General features: G+C 47.4%; 1 protein-coding gene across 2 annotated transcripts in view; it reads right to left on the bottom strand.

Annotated features, from left to right (window-relative positions):
• LOC124145603 overlaps positions 1-22,918 on the bottom strand; it is a 31,835-nt gene extending 8,917 nt beyond the window's left edge. The window contains exon 1 of one of the 2 annotated variants that reach the window (XM_046515440.2): positions 22,541-22,918. The gene's annotated coding sequence lies outside the window, so the exon portion shown is untranslated. Of the gene's footprint in view, positions 1-22,123; positions 22,391-22,540 lie in introns of those variants that run through there. The other variant, XM_046515448.2, reaches the window with a different exon arrangement.
• Between the last annotated feature and the right edge of the window lie 1,402 nt (positions 22,919-24,320).

The following is a 24,320-nucleotide window of genomic DNA, read 5'->3' as shown; positions in this document are numbered from 1 at the left end:
CCACAGTGACAGTCGCCACAAGACTCCACAGTGACAGTCTCCACAAGACTCCACAGTGACAGTCTCCACAAGACTCCACAGTGACAATCTCCACAAGACTCCATACCGACAGCCTCCACAAGACTCCACAGTGACAATCTCCACAAGACTCCATACCGACAGCCTCCACAAGACTCCACAGTGACAGTCTCCACAAAACTCCACAGTGACAGTCGCCACAAGACTCCACAGTGACAGTCTCCACAAGACTCCATAGTGACAGTCTCCACAAGACTCCACAGTGACACTCTCCACAAGACTCCACAGTGACAGTCTCCACAAGACTCCACAGTGACAGTCTCCACAAGACTCCACAGTGACAATCTCCACAAGGCTCCACAGTGACAGTCTCCACAAGGCTCCACAGTGACAATCTCCACAAGACTCCACAGTGACAGTCTCTACAAGACTCCACAGTGACAGTCTCCACAAGACTCCACAGTGACAATCTCCACAAGACTCCACAGTGACAGCCTCCACAAGACTCCACAGTGACAGTCTCCACAAGACTCCATAGTGACAGTCTCCACAAGACTCCACAGTGACAGTCTCCACAAGACTCCACAGTGACAGTCTCCACAAGACTCCACACTGACAGTCTCCACAAGACTCCATAGTGACAGTCTCCACAAGACTCCACAGTGACAATCTCCACAAGGCTCCACAGTGACAGTCTCCACAAGGCTCCACAGTGACAGTCTCCACAAGACTCCACAGTGACAGTCTCTACAAGACTCCACAGTGACAGTCTCCACAAGGCTCCACAGTGACAGTCTCCACAAGACTCCATAGTGACAGTCTCCACAAGACTCCACAGCGACAGTCTCCACAAGACTCCATAGTGACAGCCTCTACAAGACTCCACAGTGAGAGTCTCCACAAGACTCCACAGTGACAGTCTCCACAAGATGCAACAGTGACAGCCTCTACAAGACTCCACAGTGACAGTCTCCACAAGACTCCATAGTGACAGCCTCTACAAGACTCCATACCGACAGTCTCCACAAGACTCCACAGTGACAGTCTCCACAAGGCTCCACAGTGTCAGTCTCCATAAGACTCCACAGTGACAGTCTCCACAAGACTCCACAGTGACACTCTCCACAAGACTCCACAGTGACAGTCTCCACAAGACTCCACAGTGACAGTCTCCACACTGACAGTCTCCACAAGACTCCATAGCGACAGTCTCCACAAGACTCCACAGTGACAGTCTCCACAAGACTCCACAGTGACAGTCTCCACAAGGCTCCACAGTGACAGTCTCCACAAGACTCCACAGTGACAGTCTCTACAAGACTCCACAGTGACAGTCTCCACAAGGCTCCACAGTGACAGCCTCCACAAGACTCCATAGTGACAGTCTCCACAAGACTCCACAGCGACAGTCTCCACAAGGCTCCACAGTGACAGCCTCCACAAGACTCCATAGTGACAGTCTCCACAAGACTCCACAGCGACAGTCTCCACAAGGCTCCACAGTGACAGTCTCCACAAGACTCCACAGTGACAGTCGCCACAAGACTCCATAGTGACAGTCTCCACAAGACTCCATAGTGACAGTCTCCACAAGACTCCACAGTGACAGTCGCCACAAGACTCCATAGTGACAGTCTCCACAAGACTCCATAGTGACAGTCTCCACAAGACTCCACAGTGACAGTCTCCACAAGACTCCATACCGACAGTCTCCACAAGACTCCACAGTGACAGTCTCCACAAGACTCCACAGTGACAGTCTCCACAAGACTCCACAGTGACAGTCTCCACAAGGCTCCACAGTGACAGTCTCCATAAGACTCCATACCGACAGCCTCTACAAAACTCCACAGTGACAGTCTCCACAAGACTCCATAGTGACAGCCTCTACAAGACTCCACAGCGACAGTCTCCACAAGACTCCACAGTGACAGTCTCCACAAGACTCCACAGTGACAGTCTCCACAAGACTCCACAGTGACAATCTCCACAAGACTCCATACCGACAGCCTCCACAAGACTCCACAGTGACAATTTCCACAAGACTCCATACCGACAGCCTCCACAAGACTCCACAGTGACAGTCTCCACAAAACTCCACAGTGACAGTCGCCACAAGACTCCACAGTGACAGTCTCCACAAGACTCCATAGTGACAGTTTCCACAAGACTCCACAGTGACAGTCTCCACAAGACTCCACAGTGACAATCTCCACAAGACTCCATAGTGACAGTCTCTACAAGACTCCACAGTGACAGTCTCCACAAGACTCCACAGTGACAATCTCCACAAGACTCCACAGTGACAGTCTCCACAAGACTCCACAGTGACAGTCTCCACAAGACTCCACAGTGACAGTCTCCACAAGACTCCACACTGACAGTCTCCACAAGACTCCATAGTGACAGTCTCCACAAGACTCCACAGTGACAATCTCCACAAGGCTCCACAGTGACAGTCTCCACAAGGCTCCACAGTGACAGTCTCCACAAGACTCCACAGTGACAGTCTCTACAAGACTCCACAGTGACAGTCTCCACAAGGCTCCACAGTGACAGTCTCCACAAGACTCCATAGTGACAGTCTCCACAAGACTCCACAGTGACAGTCTCCACAAGACTCCATAGTGACAGCCTCTACAAGACTCCACAGTGAGAGTCTCCACAAGACTCCACAGTGACAGTCTCCACAAGACTCAACAGTGACAGCCTCTACAAGACTCCACAGTGACAGTCTCCACAAGACTCCACAGTGACAATCTCCACAAGACTCCATACCGACAGCCTCCACAAGACTCCACAGTGACAATTTCCACAAGACTCCATACCGACAGCCTCCACAAGACTCCACAGCGACAGTCTCCACAAGGCTCCACAGTGACAGCCTCCACAAGACTCCATAGTGACAGTCTCCACAAGACTCCACAGCGACAGTCTCCACAAGGCTCCACAGTGACAGTCTCCACAAGACTCCACAGTGACAGTCGCCACAAGACTCCATAGTGACAGTCTCCACAAGACTCCATAGTGACAGTCTCCACAAGACTCCACAGTGACAGTCGCCACAAGACTCCATAGTGACAGTCTCCACAAGACTCCATAGTGACAGTCTCCACAAGACTCCACAGTGACAGTCTCCACAAGACTCCATACCGACAGTCTCCACAAGACTCCACAGTGACAGTCTCCACAAGACTCCATAGTGACAGTCTCCACAAGACTCCACAGTGACAGTCTCCACAAGGCTCCACAGTGACAGTCTCCATAAGACTCCATACCGACAGCCTCTACAAAACTCCACAGTGACAGTCTCCACAAGACTCCATAGTGACAGCCTCTACAAGACTCCACAATGACAGTCTCCACAAGACTCCACAGTGACAGTCTCCACAAGACTCCACAGTGACAGTCTCCACAAGACTCCACAGTGACAATCTCCACAAGACTCCATACCGACAGCCTCCACAAGACTCCACAGTGACAATCTCCACAAGACTCCATACCGACAGCCTCCACAAGACTCCACAGTGACAGTCTCCACAAAACTCCACAGTGACAGTCGCCACAAGACTCCACAGTGACAGTCTCCACAAGACTCCATAGTGACAGTTTCCACAAGACTCCACAGTGACAGTCTCCACAAGACTCCACAGTGACAGTCTCCACAAGACTCCACACTGACAGTCTCCACAAGACTCCATAGCGACAGTCTCCACAAGACTCTACAGTGACAATCTCCACAAGGCTCAACAGTGACAGTCTCCACAAGGCTCCACAGTGACAATCTCCACAAGACTCCACAGTGACAGTCTCTACAAGACTCCACAGTGACAGTCTCCACAAGACTCCACAGTGACAATCTCCACAAGACTCCACAGTGACAGCCTCCACAAGACTCCACAGTGACAGTCTCCACAAGACTCCATAGTGACAGTCTCCACAAGACTCCACAGTGACAGTCTCCACAAGACTCCACAGTGACAGTCTCCACAAGACTCCACACTGACAGTCTCCACAAGACTCCATAGCGACAGTCTCCACAAGACTCCACAGTGACAATCTCCACAAGGCTCCACAGTGACAGTCTCCACAAGGCTCCACAGTGACAGTCTCCACAAGACTCCACAGTGACAGTCTCTACAAGACTCCACAGTGACAGTCTCAACAAGGCTCCACAGTGACAGTCTCCACAAGACTCCATAGTGACAGTCTCCACAAGACTCCACAGCGACAGTCTCCACAAGACTCCACAGTGACAGTCTCCACAAGACTCCACAGTGACAGTCTCCACAAGACTCCACAGTGACAGTCTCCACAAGACTCCATAGTGACAGTCTCCACAAGACTCCACAGCGACAGTCTCCACAAGACTCCACAGTGACAGTCTCCACAAGACTCCATACCGACAGCCTCTACAAAACTCCACAGTGACAGTCTCCACAAGACTCCATAGTGACAGCCTCTACAAGACTCCACAGTGACAGTCTCCACAAGACTCCACAGTGACAGTCTCCACAAGACTCCACAGTGACAGTCTCCACAAGACTCCACAGTGACAATCTCCACAAGACTCCATACCGACAGCCTCCACAAGACTCCACAGTGACAATCTCCACAAGACTCCATACCGACAGCCTCCACAAGACTCCACAGTGACAGTCTCCACAAAACTCCACAGTGACAGTCGCCACAAGACTCCACAGTGACAGTCTCCACAAGACTCCATAGTGACAATCTCCACAAGACTCCACAGTGACACTCTCCACAAGACTCCACAGTGACAGTCTCCACAAGACTCCACACTGACAGTCTCCACAAGACTCCATAGCGACAGTCTCCACAAGACTCTACAGTGACAATCTCCACAAGGCTCCACAGTGACAGTCTCCACAAGGCTCCACAGTGACAATCTCCACAAGACTCCACAGTGACAGTCTCTACAAGACTCCACAGTGACAGTCTCCACAAGACTCCACAGTGACAATCTCCACAAGACTCCACAGTGACAGCCTCCACAAGACTCCACAGTGACAGTCTCCACAAGACTCCATAGTGACAGTCTCCACAAGACTCCACAGTGACAGTCTCCACAAGACTCCACAGTGACAGTCTCCACAAGACTCCACACTGACAGTCTCCACAAGACTCCATAGTGACAGTCTCCACAAGACTCCACAGTGACAATCTCCACAAGGCTCCACAGTGACAGTCTCCACAAGGCTCCACAGTGACAGTCTCCACAAGACTCCACAGTGACAGTCTCTACAAGACTCCACAGTGACAGTCTCCACAAGGCTCCACAGTGACAGTCTCCACAAGACTCCATAGTGACAGTCTCCACAAGACTCCACAGCGACAGTCTCCACAAGACTCCACAGTGACAGTCTCCACAAGACTCCACACTGACAGTCTCCACAAGACTCCATAGTGACAGCCTCTACAAGACTCCACAGTGAGAGTCTCCACAAGACTCCACAGTGAGAGTCTCCACAAGACTCCACAGTGACAGTCTCCACAAGACTCCACAGTGACAATCTCCACAAGACTCCATACCGACAGCCTCCACAGGACTCCACAGTGACAGTCTCCACAAAACTCCACAGTGACAGTCGCCACAAGACTCCACAGTGACAGTCTCCACAAGACTCCACAGTGACAGTCGCCACAAGACTCCATAGTGACAGTCTCCACAAGACTCCACAGTGACATTCTCCACAAGACTCCACAGTGACAGTCTCTACAAGACTCCATAGTGACAGCCTCTACAAGACTCCACAGTGACAGTCTCCACAAGACTCCATAGTGACAGTCTCCACAAGACTCCACAGTGACAGTCTCCACAAGACTCCACAGTGACAGTCTCCACAAGACTCCATAGTGACAGTCTCCACAAGACTCCATAGTGACAGTCTCCACAAGACTCCATAGTGACAGTCTCCACAAGACTCCATAGTGACAGTCTCCACAAGACTCCATAGTGACAGTCTCCACAAGACTCCACAGTGACAGTCTCCTCAAGACTCCATAGTGACAGCCTCTACAAGACTCCACAGTGACAGTCTCCACAAGACTCCATAGTGACAGTCTCCACAAGACTCCAAAGTGACAGTCTCCACAAGACTCCATAGTGACAGCCTCTACAAGACTCCATAGTGACAGTCTCCACAAGACTCCACAGTGACAGTCTCCACAAGACTCCATAGTGACAGTCTCCACAAGGCTCCACAGTGACAATCTCCACAAGACTCCACAGTGACAGTCTCTACAAGACTCCACAGTGACAGTCTCCACAAGACTCCACAGTGACAATCTCCACAAGACTCCACAGTGACAGTCTCCACAAGACTCCATACCGACAGCCTCTACAAGACTCCATAGTGACAGCCTCCACAAGACTCCATAGTGACAGCCTCTACAAGACTCCACAGTGACAGTCTCCACAAAACTCCATAGTGACAGCCTCTACAAGACTCGACAGTGACAGTCTCCACAAGACTCAACAGTGACAGCCTCTACAAGACTCCACAGTGACAGTCTCCACAAGACTCCATAGTGACAGCCTCTACAAGACTCCATACCGACAGTCTCCACAAGACTCCACAGTGACAGTCTCCACAAGGCTCCACAGTGTCAGTCTCAACAAGACTCCACAGTGACACTCTCCACAAGACTCCATAGTGACAGTCTCCACAAGACTCCACAGTGACAGTCTCCACACTGACAGTCTCCACAAGACTCCATAGCGACAGTCTCCACAAGACTCCACAGTGACAGTCTCCACAAGACTCCACAGTGACAGTCTCCACAAGGCTCCACAGTGACAGTCTCCACAAGACTCCACAGTGACAGTCTCTACAAGACTCCACAGTGACAGTCTCCACAAGGCTCCACAGTGACAGCCTCCACAAGACTCCATAGTGACAGTCTCCACAAGACTCCACAGCGACAGTCTCCACAAGGCTCCACAGTGACAGCCTCCACAAGACTCCATAGTGACAGTCTCCACAAGACTCCACAGCGACAGTCTCCACAAGGCTCCACAGTGACAGTCTCCACAAGACTCCACAGTGACAGTCGCCACAAGACTCCATAGTGACAGTCTCCACAAGACTCCATAGTGACAGTCTCCACAAGACTCCACAGTGACAGTCGCCACAAGACTCCATAGTGACAGTCTCCACAAGACTCCATAGTGACAATCTCCACAAGACTCCACAGTGACAGTCTCCACAAGACTCCATACCGACAGTCTCCACAAGACTCCACAGTGACAGTCTCCACAAGACTCCATAGCGACAGTCTCCACAAGACTCCACAGTGACAATCTCCACAAGACTCCACAGTGACAGTCTCCACAAGACTCCACAGTGACAGTCTCCACAAGACTCCACAGTGACAGTCTCCACAAGACTCCATAGTGACAGTCTCCACAAGACTCCACAGTGACAGTCTCCACAAGGCTCCACAGTGACAGTCTCCATAAGACTCCATACCGACAGCCTCTACAAAACTCCACAGTGACAGTCTCCACAAGACTCCATACCGACAGCCTCTACAAGACTCCACAGTGACAGTCTCCACAAGACTCCACAGTGACAGTCTCCACAAGACTCCACAGTGACAGTCTCCACAAGACTCCACAGTGACAATCTCCACAAGACTCCATACCGACAGCCTCCACAAGACTCCACAGTGACAATCTCCACAAGACTCCATACCGACAGCCTCCACAAGACTCCACAGTGACAGTCTCCACAAAACTCCACAGTGACAGTCGCCACAAGACTCCACAGTGACAGTCTCCACAAGACTCCATAGTGACAGTTTCCACAAGACTCCACAGTGACAGTCTCCACAAGACTCCACAGTGACAGTCTCCACAAGACTCCACACTGACAGTCTCCACAAGACTCCATAGCGACAGTCTCCACAAGACTCTACAGTGACAATCTCCACAAGGCTCAACAGTGACAGTCTCCACAAGGCTCCACAGTGACAATCTCCACAAGACTCCACAGTGACAGTCTCTACAAGACTCCACAGTGACAGTCTCCACAAGACTCCACAGTGACAATCTCCACAAGACTCCACAGTGACAGCCTCCACAAGACTCCACAGTGACAGTCTCCACAAGACTCCATAGTGACAGTCTCCACAAGACTCCACAGTGACAGTCTCCACAAGACTCCACAGTGACAGTCTCCACAAGACTCCACACTGACAGTCTCCACAAGACTCCATAGCGACAGTCTCCACAAGACTCCACAGTGACAATCTCCACAAGGCTCCACAGTGACAGTCTCCACAAGGCTCCACAGTGACAGTCTCCACAAGACTCCACAGTGACAGTCTCTACAAGACTCCACAGTGACAGTCTCAACAAGGCTCCACAGTGACAGTCTCCACAAGACTCCATAGTGACAGTCTCCACAAGACTCCACAGCGACAGTCTCCACAAGACTCCACAGTGACAGTCTCCACAAGACTCCACAGTGACAGTCTCCACAAGACTCCACAGTGACAGTCTCCACAAGACTCCATAGTGACAGTCTCCACAAGACTCCACAGCGACAGTCTCCACAAGACTCCACAGTGACAGTCTCCACAAGACTCCATACCGACAGCCTCTACAAAACTCCACAGTGACAGTCTCCACACGACTCCATAGTGACAGCCTCTACAAGACTCCACAGTGACAGTCTCCACAAGACTCCACAGTGACAGTCTCCACAAGACTCCACAGTGACAGTCTCCACAAGACTCCACAGTGACAATCTCCACAAGACTCCATACCGACAGCCTCCACAAGACTCCACAGTGACAATCTCCACAAGACTCCATACCGACAGCCTCCACAAGACTCCACAGTGACAGTCTCCACAAAACTCCACAGTGACAGTCGCCACAAGACTCCACAGTGACAGTCTCCACAAGACTCCATAGTGACAGTCTCCACAAGACTCCACAGTGACACTCTCCACAAGACTCCACAGTGACAGTCTCCACAAGACTCCACACTGACAGTCTCCACAAGACTCCATAGCGACAGTCTCCACAAGACTCTACAGTGACAATCTCCACAAGGCTCCACAGTGACAGTCTCCACAAGGCTCCACAGTGACAATCTCCACAAGACTCCACAGTGACAGTCTCTACAAGACTCCACAGTGACAGTCTCCACAAGACTCCACAGTGACAATCTCCACAAGACTCCACAGTGACAGCCTCCACAAGACTCCACAGTGACAGTCTCCACAAGACTCCATAGTGACAGTCTCCACAAGACTCCACAGTGACAGTCTCCACAAGACTCCACAGTGACAGTCTCCACAAGACTCCACACTGACAGTCTCCACAAGACTCCATAGTGACAGTCTCCACAAGACTCCACAGTGACAATCTCCACAAGGCTCCACAGTGACAGTCTCCACAAGACTCAACAGTGACAGCCTCTACAAGACTCCACAGTGACAGTCTCCACAAGACTCCATAGTGACAGCCTCTACAAGACTCCATACCGACAGTCTCCACAAGACTCCACAGTGACAGTCTCCACAAGGCTCCACAGTGTCAGTCTCCATAAGACTCCACAGTGACAGTCTCCACAAGACTCCACAGTGACACTCTCCACAAGACTCCACAGTGACAGTCTCCACAAGACTCCACAGTGACAGTCTCCACACTGACAGTCTCCACAAGACTCCATAGCGACAGTCTCCACAAGACTCCACAGTGACAGTCTCCACAAGACTCCACAGTGACAGTCTCCACAAGGCTCCACAGTGACAGTCTCCACAAGACTCCACAGTGACAGTCTCTAGAAGACTCCACAGTGACAGTCTCCACAAGGCTCCACAGTGACAGCCTCCACAAGACTCCATAGTGACAGTCTCCACAAGACTCCACAGCGACAGTCTCCACAAGGCTCCACAGTGACAGCCTCCACAAGACTCCATAGTGACAGTCTCCACAAGACTCCACAGCGACAGTCTCCACAAGGCTCCACAGTGACAGTCTCCACAAGACTCCACAGTGACAGTCGCCACAAGACTCCATAGTGACAGTCTCCACAAGACTCCATAGCGACAGTCTCCACAAGACTCCACAGTGACAGTCGCCACAAGACTCCATAGTGACAGTCTCCACAAGACTCCATAGTGACAGTCTCTACAAGACTCCACAGTGACAGTCTCCACAAGGCTCCACAGTGACAGCCTCCACAAGACTCCATAGTGACAGTCTCCACAAGACTCCATACCGACAGCCTCTACAAAACTCCACAGTGACAGTCTCCACAAGACTCCATAGTGACAGCCTCTACAAGACTCCACAATGACAGTCTCCACAAGACTCCACAGTGACAGTCTCCACAAGACTCCACAGTGACAGTCTCCACAAGGCTCCACAGTGACAGCCTCCACAAGACTCCATAGTGACAGTCTCCACAAGACTCCACAGCGACAGTCTCCACAAGGCTCCACAGTGACAGCCTCCACAAGACCCCATAGTGACAGTCTCCACAAGACTCCACAGCGACAGTCTCCACAAGGCTCCACAGTGACAGTCTCCACAAGACTCCACAGTGACAGTCGCCACAAGACTCCATAGTGACAGTCTCCACAAGACTCCATAGCGACAGTCTCCACAAGACTCCACAGTGACAGTCGCCACAAGACTCCATAGTGACAGTCTCCACAAGACTCCATAGTGACAGTCTCCACAAGACTCCACAGTGACAGTCTCCACAAGACTCCATACCGACAGTCTCCACAAGACTCCACAGTGACAGTCTCCACAAGACTCCATAGTGACAGTCTCCACAAGACTCCACAGTGACAGTCTCCACAAGGCTCCACAGTGACAGTCTCCATAAGACTCCATACCGACAGCCTCTACAAAACTCCACAGTGACAGTCTCCACAAGACTCCATAGTGACAGCCTCTACAAGACTCCACAGTGACAGTCTCCACAAGACTCCACAGTGACAGTCTCCACAAGACTCCACAGTGACAGTCTCCACAAGACTCCACAGTGACAATCTCCACAAGACTCCATACCGACAGCCTCCACAAGACTCCACAGTGACAATCTCCACAAGACTCCATACCGACAGCCTCCACAAGACTCCACAGTGACAGTCTCCACAAAACTCCACAGTGACAGTCGCCACAAGACTCCACAGTGACAGTCTCCACAAGACTCCATAGTGACAGTTTCCACAAGACTCCACAGTGACAGTCTCCACAAGACTCCACAGTGACAATCTCCACAAGACTCCACAGTGACAGTCTCTACAAGACTCCACAGTGACAGTCTCCACAAGACTCCACAGTGACAATCTCCACAAGACTCCACAGTGACAGCCTCCACAAGACTCCACAGTGACAGTCTCCACAAGACTCCACAGTGACAGTCTCCACAAGACTCCACAGTGACAGTCTCCACAAGACTCCACAGTGACAGTCTCCACAAGACTCCACACTGACAGTCTCCACAAGACTCCATAGTGACAGTCTCCACAAGACTCCACAGTGACAATCTCCACAAGGCTCCACAGTGACAGTCTCCACAAGGCTCCACAGTGACAGTCTCCACAAGACTCCACAGTGACAGTCTCTACAAGACTCCACAGTGACAGTCTCCACAAGGCTCCACAGTGACAGTCTCCACAAGACTCCATAGTGACAGTCTCCACAAGACTCCACAGCGACAGTCTCCACAAGACTCCATAGTGACAGCCTCTACAAGACTCCACAGTGAGAGTCTCCACAAGACTCCACAGTGACAGTCTCCACAAGACTCAATAGTGACAGCCTCTACAAGACTCCACAGTGACAGTCTCCACAAGACTCCATAGTGACAGCCTCTACAAGACTCCATACCGACAGTCTCCACAAGACTCCACAGTGACAGTCTCCACAAGGCTCCACAGTGTCAGTCTCCATAAGACTCCACAGTGACAGTCTCCACAAGACTCCACAGTGACACTCTCCACAAGACTCCACAGTGACAGTCTCCACAAGACTCCACAGTGACAGTCTCCACAAGGCTCCACAGTGACAGTCTCCACAAGACTCCACAGTGACAGTCTCTACAAGACTCCACAGTGACAGTCTCCACAAGGCTCCACAGTGACAGCCTCCACAAGACTCCATAGTGACAGTCTCCACAAGACTCCATACCGACAGCCTCTACAAAACTCCACAGTGACAGTCTCCACAAGACTCCATAGTGACAGCCTCTACAAGACTCCACAATGACAGTCTCCACAAGACTCCACAGTGACAGTCTCCACAAGACTCCACAGTGACAGTCTCCACAAGACTCCACAGTGACAATCTCCACAAGACTCCATACCGACAGCCTCCACAAGACTCCACAGTGACAATCTCCACAAGACTCCATACCGACAGCCTCCACAAGACTCCACAGTGACAGTCTCCACAAAACTCCACAGTGACAGTCGCCACAAGACTCCACAGTGACAGTCTCCACAAGACTCCATAGTGACAGTTTCCACAAGACTCCACAGTGACAGTCTCCACAAGACTCCACAGTGACAGTCTCCACAAGACTCCACACTGACAGTCTCCACAAGACTCCATAGCGACAGTCTCCACAAGACTCTACAGTGACAATCTCCACAAGGCTCAACAGTGACAGTCTCCACAAGGCTCCACAGTGACAATCTCCACAAGACTCCACAGTGACAGTCTCTACAAGACTCCACAGTGACAGTCTCCACAAGACTCCACAGTGACAGTCTCCACAAGACTCCACAGTGACAGTCTCTACAAGACTCCACAGTGACAGTCTCCACAAGGCTCCACAGTGACAGTCTCCACAAGACTCCATAGTGACAGTCTCCACAAGACTCCACAGCGACAGTCTCCACAAGACTCCATAGTGACAGCCTCTACAAGACTCCACAGTGAGAGTCTCCACAAGACTCCACAGTGACAGTCTCCACAAGACTCAATAGTGACAGCCTCTACAAGACTCCACAGTGACAGTCTCCACAAGACTCCATAGTGACAGCCTCTACAAGACTCCATACCGACAGTCTCCACAAGACTCCACAGTGACAGTCTCCACAAGGCTCCACAGTGTCAGTCTCCATAAGACTCCACAGTGACAGTCTCCACAAGACTCCACAGTGACACTCTCCACAAGACTCCACAGTGACAGTCTCCACAAGACTCCACAGTGACAGTCTCCACAAGGCTCCACAGTGACAGTCTCCACAAGACTCCACAGTGACAGTCTCTACAAGACTCCACAGTGACAGTCTCCACAAGGCTCCACAGTGACAGCCTCCACAAGACTCCATAGTGACAGTCTCCACAAGACTCCATACCGACAGCCTCTACAAAACTCCACAGTGACAGTCTCCACAAGACTCCATAGTGACAGCCTCTACAAGACTCCACAATGACAGTCTCCACAAGACTCCACAGTGACAGTCTCCACAAGACTCCACAGTGACAGTCTCCACAAGACTCCACAGTGACAATCTCCACAAGACTCCATACCGACAGCCTCCACAAGACTCCACAGTGACAATCTCCACAAGACTCCATACCGACAGCCTCCACAAGACTCCACAGTGACAGTCTCCACAAAACTCCACAGTGACAGTCGCCACAAGACTCCACAGTGACAGTCTCCACAAGACTCCATAGTGACAGTTTCCACAAGACTCCACAGTGACAGTCTCCACAAGACTCCACAGTGACAGTCTCCACAAGACTCCACACTGACAGTCTCCACAAGACTCCATAGCGACAGTCTCCACAAGACTCTACAGTGACAATCTCCACAAGGCTCAACAGTGACAGTCTCCACAAGGCTCCACAGTGACAATCTCCACAAGACTCCACAGTGACAGTCTCTACAAGACTCCACAGTGACAGTCTCCACAAGACTCCACAGTGACAGTCTCCACAAGACTCCACCGTGACAGTCTCCACAAGACTCCACAGTGACAGTCTCTACAAGACTCCACAGTGACAGTCTCCACAAGACTCCAGAGTGACAGTCTCCACAAGACTCCATACCGACAGTCTCCACAAGACTCCACAGCGACAGTCTCCACAAGACTCCACAGTGACAGTCTCCACAAGACTCCACATTGACAGTCTCCACAAGACTCCACAGTGACAGTCTCCACAAGACTCCATAGTGACAGTCTCCACAAGACTCCACAGCGACAGTCTCCACAAGACTCCACAGTGACAGTCTCCACAAGACTCCATAGTGACAGTCTCCACAAGACTCCATACCGACAGTCTCTTTGGGACCGAATCCAAGGTTAGGAGTGAGTGAGTGAGTATGGTTTTACGCCACTTTTAGCAATATTCCAGCAATATCACGGCGGGGGACACCAGAAATGGGCCAAGGTTAGGGATAACGATATATATTTGTATACCGAGTAAGTCGGGACTGGAGAATATGTTCGAGATATCGGTACATTCGAGATAAAGAATCTCCACTGATTGACATCATGTACATCTATCCACGTACTTGGGAAACGATGACATGTATCAACCAAGTCAGCGAGCCTGATCACCCGATCCCGTTAGTCGCCTCTTACGACAAGAATGGTTCCCTCTTGCAACGAGTATGAGTTGCTGAAGACCTATTCTTTATCCGGATCTTTATGGGTAGGTGCAGGTAGTAATATCACTACGTTCTCCTTTCGCCTCGGTAACTTATAACTGTTCAAACCGTTTGAGAACATGATAAAAAGACCTAAGGCGTCCTGAGGGTCAACATTGGGACACATGTATGACATAAAACATAGAGTGAGTGAGTGAGTTGGGTTTAACGCCGCTTTTAACATTATTCCAGTCATATCGCGGATGTGGAAGGAAAGCCCGAAGTGATGCAGGTTTCTGACGTTTACCTCTTCGGTGGAACCCACGAGCACGGGTATGGTGCTGACAAACCTAGAAACATCATCGGGGCGAACCGGGATTCGAACCCACAATCATAGGTTTCTGGCGTGCCCAAGGGACGCAACTCTGCACAGCGAATTGCGGCGCCTTAGACGACTGGGCCCCCCGTGCCCTTTCATAAAACATAGAACCGAAGGTACAGAAGTTCATCTTGTATTCAGTCCGATGACATTTAAGGGATGGAGATGTGTTATTTTGTATAAAAGAAGTAATAACCAATCACTTAACATTGTTGTTACTTTTAAATAAATATTTCTCTGAAACGTGTGTGATACCTTTTTGGAATGATTTGTAATTTGTTGTACATATTTACATAAAATATCTATTACAGGGTATTTTTCACCCCGCTTCACGCCGCACTCAGTTATATTCCAGCTATATGACGGCGGTCTGTAAATAATCGAGTCTGGACAAGACAATCCAGTGATTAATATCATGAGCATGGTCCCATGCAATTGGGATACGATGGCATGCATCAACCACGGGTCCTGAGTGGAGAGGACTGGTTTGACTGAAAGTGCACCTCATTGGTACATATTACATTTACATACACTGCCAGCCGATTCAACCGTCCCCTGTGCTGGTCGTAAGAGGTGCCCAAATATCACGCGTTGAGGCTCGCTGACTTAGTTGATAGCGTGTCCTCGGATAGTGTAGATCGGTAATCTTACCATCAGTCCAGATTAAATTATTTACATGTCGCCGTCATACATATGTAATATTGAGTACGGCGTTAAACAACAAACAGACAGGAAGTAGAAGGCCATTTAATATTCACGGCCACAATGAGTGACTGAGAGAGGCAGCACACTGTTTTTCTCCCAGAGGAAGGGATGGCTTATGACAAACAAGTCATGTTCAGAAACCGGATAGTTTTTCCACATTTGACCTGGCTTTGACAACATATTCATTTAACATTTAACATTGGTACTTGGTTCATACAAATACATAATGATTCTAGCTTATAATTCGTGTGGGGTATTTGCAGTTTACCAAATGTTCAGTAAATAAAGTAAGTAAATGATTGTTTATTCAACACACATAGGCACGCACTCTCTGGATTGTATAAGTAGCGTGTGTCCACTACATTCTACTACTTCCATAGCTATAAATAGTATAGACTAAGTCCATGCCCTCAATATATCCTTTTACATATATTAGGGTCCTGGTAGGTGTGATCATAAGTCAGAAGGGCGTTTGGTCTGTACAGACAGTACTGTACTATTAGAGTCCTTGGTCAGTAGGCGGTACTATGTAAGGCGTTTGGTCTGTTCAGACAGTACTGTACTATTAGAGCCCTTGGTCAGTAGGCGGTACTATGTAAGGCCTTTGGTCTGTACAGACAGTACTGTACTATTAGAGCCCTTGGTCAGTAGGCGGTACTATGTAAGGCCTTTGGTCTGTACAGACAGTACTGTACTATTAGAGCCCTTGGTCAGTAGGCGGTACTATGTAAGGCCTTTGGTCTGTACAGACAGTACTGTACTATTAGAGCCCTTGGTCAGTAGGCTGTACTATGTAAGGCCTTTGGTCTGTACAGACAGTACTGTACTATTAGAGCCCTTGGTCAGTAGGCGGTACTATGTAAGGCGTTTGGTCTGTACAGACAGTACTGTACTATTAGAGTCCTTGGTCAGTAGGCGGTACTATGTAAGGCGTTTGGTCTGTTCAGACAGTACTGTACTATTAGAGCCCTTGGTCAGTAGGCGGTACTATGTAAGGCCTTTGGTCTGTACAGACAGTACTGTACTATTAGAGCCCTTGGTCAGTAGGCGGTACTATGTAAGGCCTTTGGTCTGTACAGACAGTACTGTACTATTAGAGCCCTTGGTCAGTAGGCGGTACTATGTAAGGCCTTTGGTCTGTACAGACAGTACTGTACTATTAGAGCCCTTGGTCAGTAGGCTGTACTATGTAAGGCCTTTGGTCTGTACAGACAGTACTGTACTATTAGAGCCCTTGGTCAGTAGGCGGTACTATGTAAGGCGTTTGGTCTGTACAGACAGTACTGTACTATTAGAGCCCTTGGTCAGTAGGCGGTACTATGTAAGGCGTTTGGTCTGTACAGACAGTACTGTACTATTAGAGTCCTTGGTCAGTAGGCGGTACTATGTAAGGCGTTTGGTCTGTTCAGACAGTACTGTACTATTAGAGCCCTTGGTCAGTAGGCGGTACTATGTAAGGCCTTTGGTCTGTACAGACAGTACTGTACTATTAGAGCCCTTGGTCAGTAGGCGGTACTATGTATGGCCTTTGGTCTGTACAGACAGTACTGTACTATTAGAGCCCTTGGTCAGTAGGCTGTACTATGTAAGGCCTTTGGTCTGTACAGACAGTACTGTACTATTAGAGCCCTTGGTCAGTAGGCGGTACTATGTAAGGCCTTTGGTCTGTACAGGCAGTACTGTACTATTAGAGCCCTTGGTCAGTAGGCGGTACTATGTATGGCCTTTGGTCTGTACAGACAGTACTGTACTATTAGAGCCCTTGGTCAGTAGGCTGTACTATGTAAGGCCTTTGGTCTGTACAGACAGTACTGTACTATTAGAGCCCTTGGTCAGTAGGCGGTACTATGTAAGGCGTTTGGTCTGTACAGACAGTACTGTACTATTAGAGCCCTTGGTCAGTAGGCGGTACTATGTAAGGCGTTTGGTCTGTACAGACAGTACTGTACTATTAGAGCCCTTGGTCAGTAGGCGGTACTATGTAAGGCCTTTGGTCTGTACAGACAGTACTGTACTATTAGAGCCCTTGGTCAGTAGGCGGTACTATGTAAGGCGTTTGGTCTGTACAGACAGTACTGTACTATTAGAGCCCTTGGTCAGTAGGCGGTACTATGTAAGGCGTTTGGTCTGTACAGACAGTACTGTACTATTAGAGCCCTTGGTCAGTAGGCGGTACTATGTAAGGCCTTTGGTCTGTACAGACAGTAATGTACTATTAGAGCCCTTGGTCAGTAGGCGGTACTATGTATGGCCTTTTGTCTGTACAGACAGTAATGTACTATTAGAGCCCTTGGTCAGTAGGCGGTACTATGTAAGGCCTTTGGTCTGTACAGACAGTACTGTACTATTAGAGCCCTTGGTCAGTAGGCGGTACTATGTAAGGCCTTTGGTCTGTACAGACAGTACTGTACTATTAGAGCCCTTGGTCAGTAGGCGGTACTATGTATGGCCTATGGTCTGTACAGACAGTACTGTACTATTAGAGCCCTTGGTCAGTAGGCGGTACTATGTAAGGCGTTTGGTCTGTACAGACAGTACTGTACTATTAGAGCCCTTGGTCAGTAGGCGGTACTATGTAAGGCCTTTGGTCTGTACAGACAGTACTGTACTATTAGAGCCCTTGGTCAGTAGGCGGTACTATGTAAGGCGTTTGGTCTGTACAGACAGTACTGTACTATTAGAGCCCTTGGTCAGTAGGCGGTACTATGTAAGGCCTATGGTCTGTACAGACAGTAATGTACTATTAGAGCCCTTGGTCAGTAGGCGGTACTATGTAAGGCCTTTGGTCTGTACAGACAGTAATGTACTATTAGAGCCCTTGGTCAGTAGGCGGTACTATGTAAGGCCTATGGTCTGTACAGACAGTACTGTACTATTAGAGCCCTTGGTCAGTAGGCGGTACTATGTAAGGCCTTTGGTCTGTACAGACAGTACTGTACTATTAGAGCCCTTGGTCAGTAGGCGGTACTATGTAAGGCCTTTGGTCTGTACAGACAGTACTGTACTATTAGAGCCCTTGGTCAGTAGGCGGTACTATGTAAGGCCTTTGGTCTGTACAGACAGTACTGTACTATTAGAGCCCTTGGTCAGTAGGCGGTACTATGTAAGGCCTTTGGTCTGTACAGACAGTACTGTACTATTAGAGCCCTTGGTCAGTAGGCTGTACTATGTAAGGCCTTTGGTCTGTACAGACAGTACTGTACTATTAGAGCCCTTGGTCAGTAGGCGGTACTATATAAGGCCTTTGGTCTGTACAGACAGTAATGTACTATTAGAGCCCTTGGTCAGTAGGCGGTACTATGTAAGGCCTTTTGTCTGTACAGACAGTACTGTACTATTAGAGCCCTTGGTCAGTAGGCGGTACTATGTAAGGCCTTTGGTCTGTACAGACAGTACTGTACTATTAGAGCCCTTGGTCAGTAGGCGGTACCATGTAGGGCCTTTGGTCTGTACAGACAGTACTGTACTATTAGAGCCCTTGGTCAGTAGGCGGTACTATGTAAGGCCTTTGGTCTGTACAGACAGTACTGTACTATTAGAGCCCTTGGTCAGTAGGCGGTACTATGTATGGCCTTTGGTCTGTACAGACAGCAATGTACTATTAGAGCCCTTGGTCAATAGGCGGTACTATGCAGGGCCTTTGGTCTGTACAGACAGTACTATGTAGGGCCTTTGGTCTGTACAGACAGTACTATGTAGGGCATGTAGTCTGCATGCATTACTACGTAGTACCTGTGATCTGTAGGGTCTTACGTCTCTAGGCAGTACTATTTAGGGACTTTGGTCTGTAGGCAGTACCATGTAGGGCCATTGGTCTGAAGGCAGTAGTCCGTAGGGCCTTCGGTCTGAAGGCAGTACTCCGTAGGGCCTTTAGTCTGCAGGCTTTACTATGTAGTGTCTGGGGTCTGCAGGCATTACTATGTAGGGCTTTTAATCTCTAGGCAGTACTATTTAAGGCCTTTGTCTGTGTAGGGCTTTTAATCTCTAGGCAGTACTATTTAAGGCCTTTGGTCTCTAGGCAGTTCTATGTAGGGCCTGTGATCTGCGGGCATTAGTAAGTAGGGCCTTTAGTCTCTAGGCAGTACTAGAGCCCTTTGATCTGCAGGCAGTACTATTTAGGGCCTTTGGTCTGTAGGCAGTACCATGTAGGGCCTTTGGTCTGAAGGCAGTACTCCGTAGGGCCATTGGTCTGCAGGCTTTACTATGTAGTGTCTGGGGTCTGCAGGCATTACTATGTAGGGCTTTTAATCTCTAGGCAGTACTATGTGTGCCCTTTGATCTGCAGGCACTACTATTTAGGGCCTTTGTCTGTAGGCAGTATTATTTAGGGCCTTTGTCTGTAGGCAGTACTATTTAAGGCCCTTTGTCTCTAGGCAGTTCTATGTAGTGCCTGTGATCTGCGGGGATTACTAAGTAGGGCCTTTAGTCTCTAGGCAGTACTAGAGCCCCTTGATCTGCAGGCAGTACTATTTAGGGCCTTTGGTCTGTAGGCTGTACCATGTAGGGCCTTTGGTCTGAAGGCATTACTATGTAGGGCTTTTAATCTCTAGGCAGTACTATGTGTGTCCTTTAATTTGTAGGCAGTACTATTTCGGGCCTTTGGTCTGTAGGCAGTACTATTTAAGGCATTTCGTCTGTAGGCAGTACTGTGTACGGCCTTTGTCCGTAGGCAGTACTATGTAGGGCCCTTGGTCTCGAGGCAGTACCATGTAATGCCTGTGGTTTGCGGGCATTACTAAGTAGGGCCTTTAGTCTCTAGGAAGTACTAGAGCCATTTGATCTACATGCAGTAATATTTAGGGCCTTTCATCTGTAGGCAGTACTATGTAGGGCCTTTATCTGTAGGCAGTACTATTGAGTTCCTTTGGTCTGTATGCAGTACTAAATAGGACCTTTGGTCTGTAGGCCATACTATTTCGGGCCTTTTGTTTGTACGAAGCACTATGTAGGCCTTTTGTCTGTAGGCAGTACTATTTAGGCCTTAGTTTTTAGGCAGTACTATTTCATAATCTTTGGCGACCAAGAACGAGTTAATGTTTTGTCAACATTGACAGGTTAATTCGTATTTTACTCTGAGCATTATTGCATCTTCATTGTACGTAAAACCTTTACAATACAATTTAGACCCTAACGAGTTGTTCAGTAGTTTAAATCGAGTCAGTAGAAGGTCATCAGGCCCATCACATATACGCACTGATAACTGTAAAAACTGAACAGTAAGATTAAATATTTCCACATCCGCTTATATACGCACTGATAACTGTAAATTCTGAACTGTTTAAATCTCTCCACATCCGCTTATAACTGTAAATTCTGAACTGTTAGTTTAAATCTGTCTGCATTAGTCAAAATAATCACTGATAACTGTAAATTCTGAACTGTTTGTTTAAATCTCTCCACATCAGCTTACATATGCACTGGTAACTGTAAATTCTGAACTGTTAGTTTAAATATCTCCACCTCAGCTTATATACGCACTGATAACTGTAAATTCTGAACTGTTAGTTTAAATCTGTCTGCATTAGTCAAAATAATCACTGATAACTGTAAATTCTGAACTGTTTGTTTAAATCTCTCCACATCAGCTTACATATGCACTGATAACTGTAAATTCTGAACTGTTAGTTTAAATATCTCCACCTCAGCTTATATACGCACTGATAACTGTAAATTCTGAACTGTTAGTTAAAATATCTCCACATAAGCTTATATACGCACTGATAACTGTAAATTCGGAACTGTTCGTTTAAATATCTCCACATCAGCTTATATATGCACTGATAACTGTAAATTCTGAACTGTTTGTTTAAATATCTCCAAATCAGCTTATATACGCACTGATAACTGTAAATTCTAAACTGTTCGTTTAAATATCTCCACATCAGCTTATATACGCACTGATAACTGTAAATTCTGAACTGTTCGTTTAAATATCTCCACATCGGCTTGTATACGCACTGATAACCGTAAATTCTGTTTGGACTGTTATTCAAAACTTCTCTACACTAGACTGCACAAGTATTGTTAATTGTAAATACAGTTAGTTAAATGGTCTCTACATCAGCTGACATATAAGTAATACTAAGTGTAAATACTGGATAGTTAGTCTAATGATCCTATACATCAAACGACATACAGGTATTGCTTACTATACATACAGAAGTGTGTTTAATGGCCCTCGAAATCAACCCATATATCCGCATTGCTCATTGTAAATACTGATAGATTAATGACACACTCTCGCCAGATTACATCATGCGTCAATGCCTACTTAACAGAACAATGGACACGTCACATCACCATCGGGTTAATACTGACGGAGCTCAAAGGAGTAAAGTACTTCTCCAATAATGAACCCCTGGAATATTAAAAATGCAATAGTGATAATACAAGTTTCAAATACGGTAAAAAGGTTCTGTTACCTTTTCAGTGCAGTCAAAACGTCACCACCTTCTCAGTATGAGTCAATGCTAAATAATAGTCCTTTATCTGGTGAATTGGTGTTGGTATCGATAAGATACAGGACATTGATCAATGAGACAGACTGTGTGCAGTCACACTCGCCCCCGACTGCATTAAAGCGGTAGTAGAGAGGAACAGGAAATAACAGGAAAAGACGTTCGTACAATATCTGGCATTATCTGTCCTGGCTCACGCCCTCAGATCCGCTAAACTGTGAGATCAAGCTTGCAGAGCAGGTTGTCGTGTTAACGTTCCTATTACAAAAGCTCCCCCCCCCCCCCCCCCCCCCCCAGTCTAAGTGGGACATTACTGAACATCGAGGACTTCGACCCTTGAACATGACAAGCCAACACAACAAGCAAGACGATGTTACTTACTCAGGTACTCAAAAGAGAGTGGTGGGTTGATGAAGCTTTTGCTTTGCTTCTTGTTTAACAGTGCACTAATTAGATCGTTGTAAGCAGCGGGTATACTGTTTAAAGTCCATGGTTGACTATTGTTTATAGAACCGTAACACAACGCTCAATCACATCATCCACGACCCGGCCTTGTCTGGCTGCTTGTGTGAGTTGGCCGTCGTCCCCTGTGCCTAACTTAAGTGTCCTGTGAAAGCATGTTTTCAAAGGTCCTATATTTTGTAAAAAAAGTTAACATGAGATAACACAACGGGTTTAGAATAGCACGTCCGGGTCTGTGCGTGTTTCGGTGAATATAAACGGGCGAGTGTGGATATGATATAACAGGGTAGATTGACCGGGTGGATGTATATTCGATGTATATTCGTCCAAGCAGGGTACGTTGTCATCAATGAGAGCATTGTACCGCAGCGTTATCCCAAGACGAGGTTGAACCCCCGCCAGCATAGCTGATATATGGATGGCTTTTTGTATAGCTCACGTCCCACTAGAATACCCTCTTAAACACGGTGTCAGTTTATTTACACCGGTATCAGTCAGGACCGGTCAGTTTAAGTACGTTATACGGGGGGCACGCCCAATGTAAAAAATTCAAAAGAATAGATTTACAAAAATCGCAGGACACATTTACCATTAAGTAAACAATATGGGTTATATTTTAAAGGTCCTTTACTTCGGTCCCATACAAAATTGCATAATTCACGTGTTATGATTATATTGAAAAATTAATGAAGTAACTAATAGTCAATTAATAAATTTTATTTTTGTTACCGAGGCATATAGCTTTTTGGATAAGAAGGCTTTATTTTGCGATATGGCAATTTGCATCCAGTAACCGTCTAATTGTGTTGAAAATAGGTTATTATAACGAGTGAGTGATAGTCAAATATTAGATTGAAAACCAAAACAAGCTGCTTAGTTTATAGTCAATATATATTGATTATTCGTTTTACTTAAGTGATATACATTCCCACACACATAAAAACATAAACATACAGGCATTTTCGTGTACATTTACACATACAGAATTACATAAACATACAAGAATTTTTGGTACATTCACAAATACAGAAATACATAAAGATACATGAATTTGTGTCACATTCCCACCTACAGAAATACATAAACATACATGAATTTTTGGTACACTCACACATACAGAAATACATAAACATACATGAATTTGTGGTACATTTACAAATACAGAAATACATAAACATAAATGAATTAGTGTCACATTCACACCTACAGAAATACATAACATACATGAGTTTGTGGTACATTCACACATGCTGAAATACATAAACATACATGAATTTGTGATACATTTACACATAGATATACATAAACATACATGAATTTGTGGTTCATTTACACATAGATACACATAAACATACATGAATTTGTGGTACATTTACACATACAGAAATAGATAAACATACATGAATTTGTGGTTCATTTACACATAGATATACATAAACATACATGAATTTGTGGTTCATTTACACATAGATATACATAAACATACATGAATTTGTGGTTCATTTACACATAGATATACATAAACATACATGAATTTGTGGTACATTTACACATACAGAAATAGATAAACATACATGAATTTGTGGTACATTTCCTCATAGATATACATAAACATACATGAATTTGTGGTACATTTACACATACAGAAATAGATAAACATACATGAATTTGTGGTACATTTCCTCATAGATATACATAA

This window comes from Haliotis rufescens, unplaced genomic scaffold (genome assembly GCF_023055435.1).
Source record: "Haliotis rufescens isolate VD_foot unplaced genomic scaffold, xgHalRufe1.0.p SCAF_3, whole genome shotgun sequence".
Lineage (NCBI taxonomy): Eukaryota > Metazoa > Mollusca > Gastropoda > Lepetellida > Haliotidae > Haliotis > Haliotis rufescens.
This window is presented reverse-complemented; position numbering and strand designations above follow the sequence as displayed.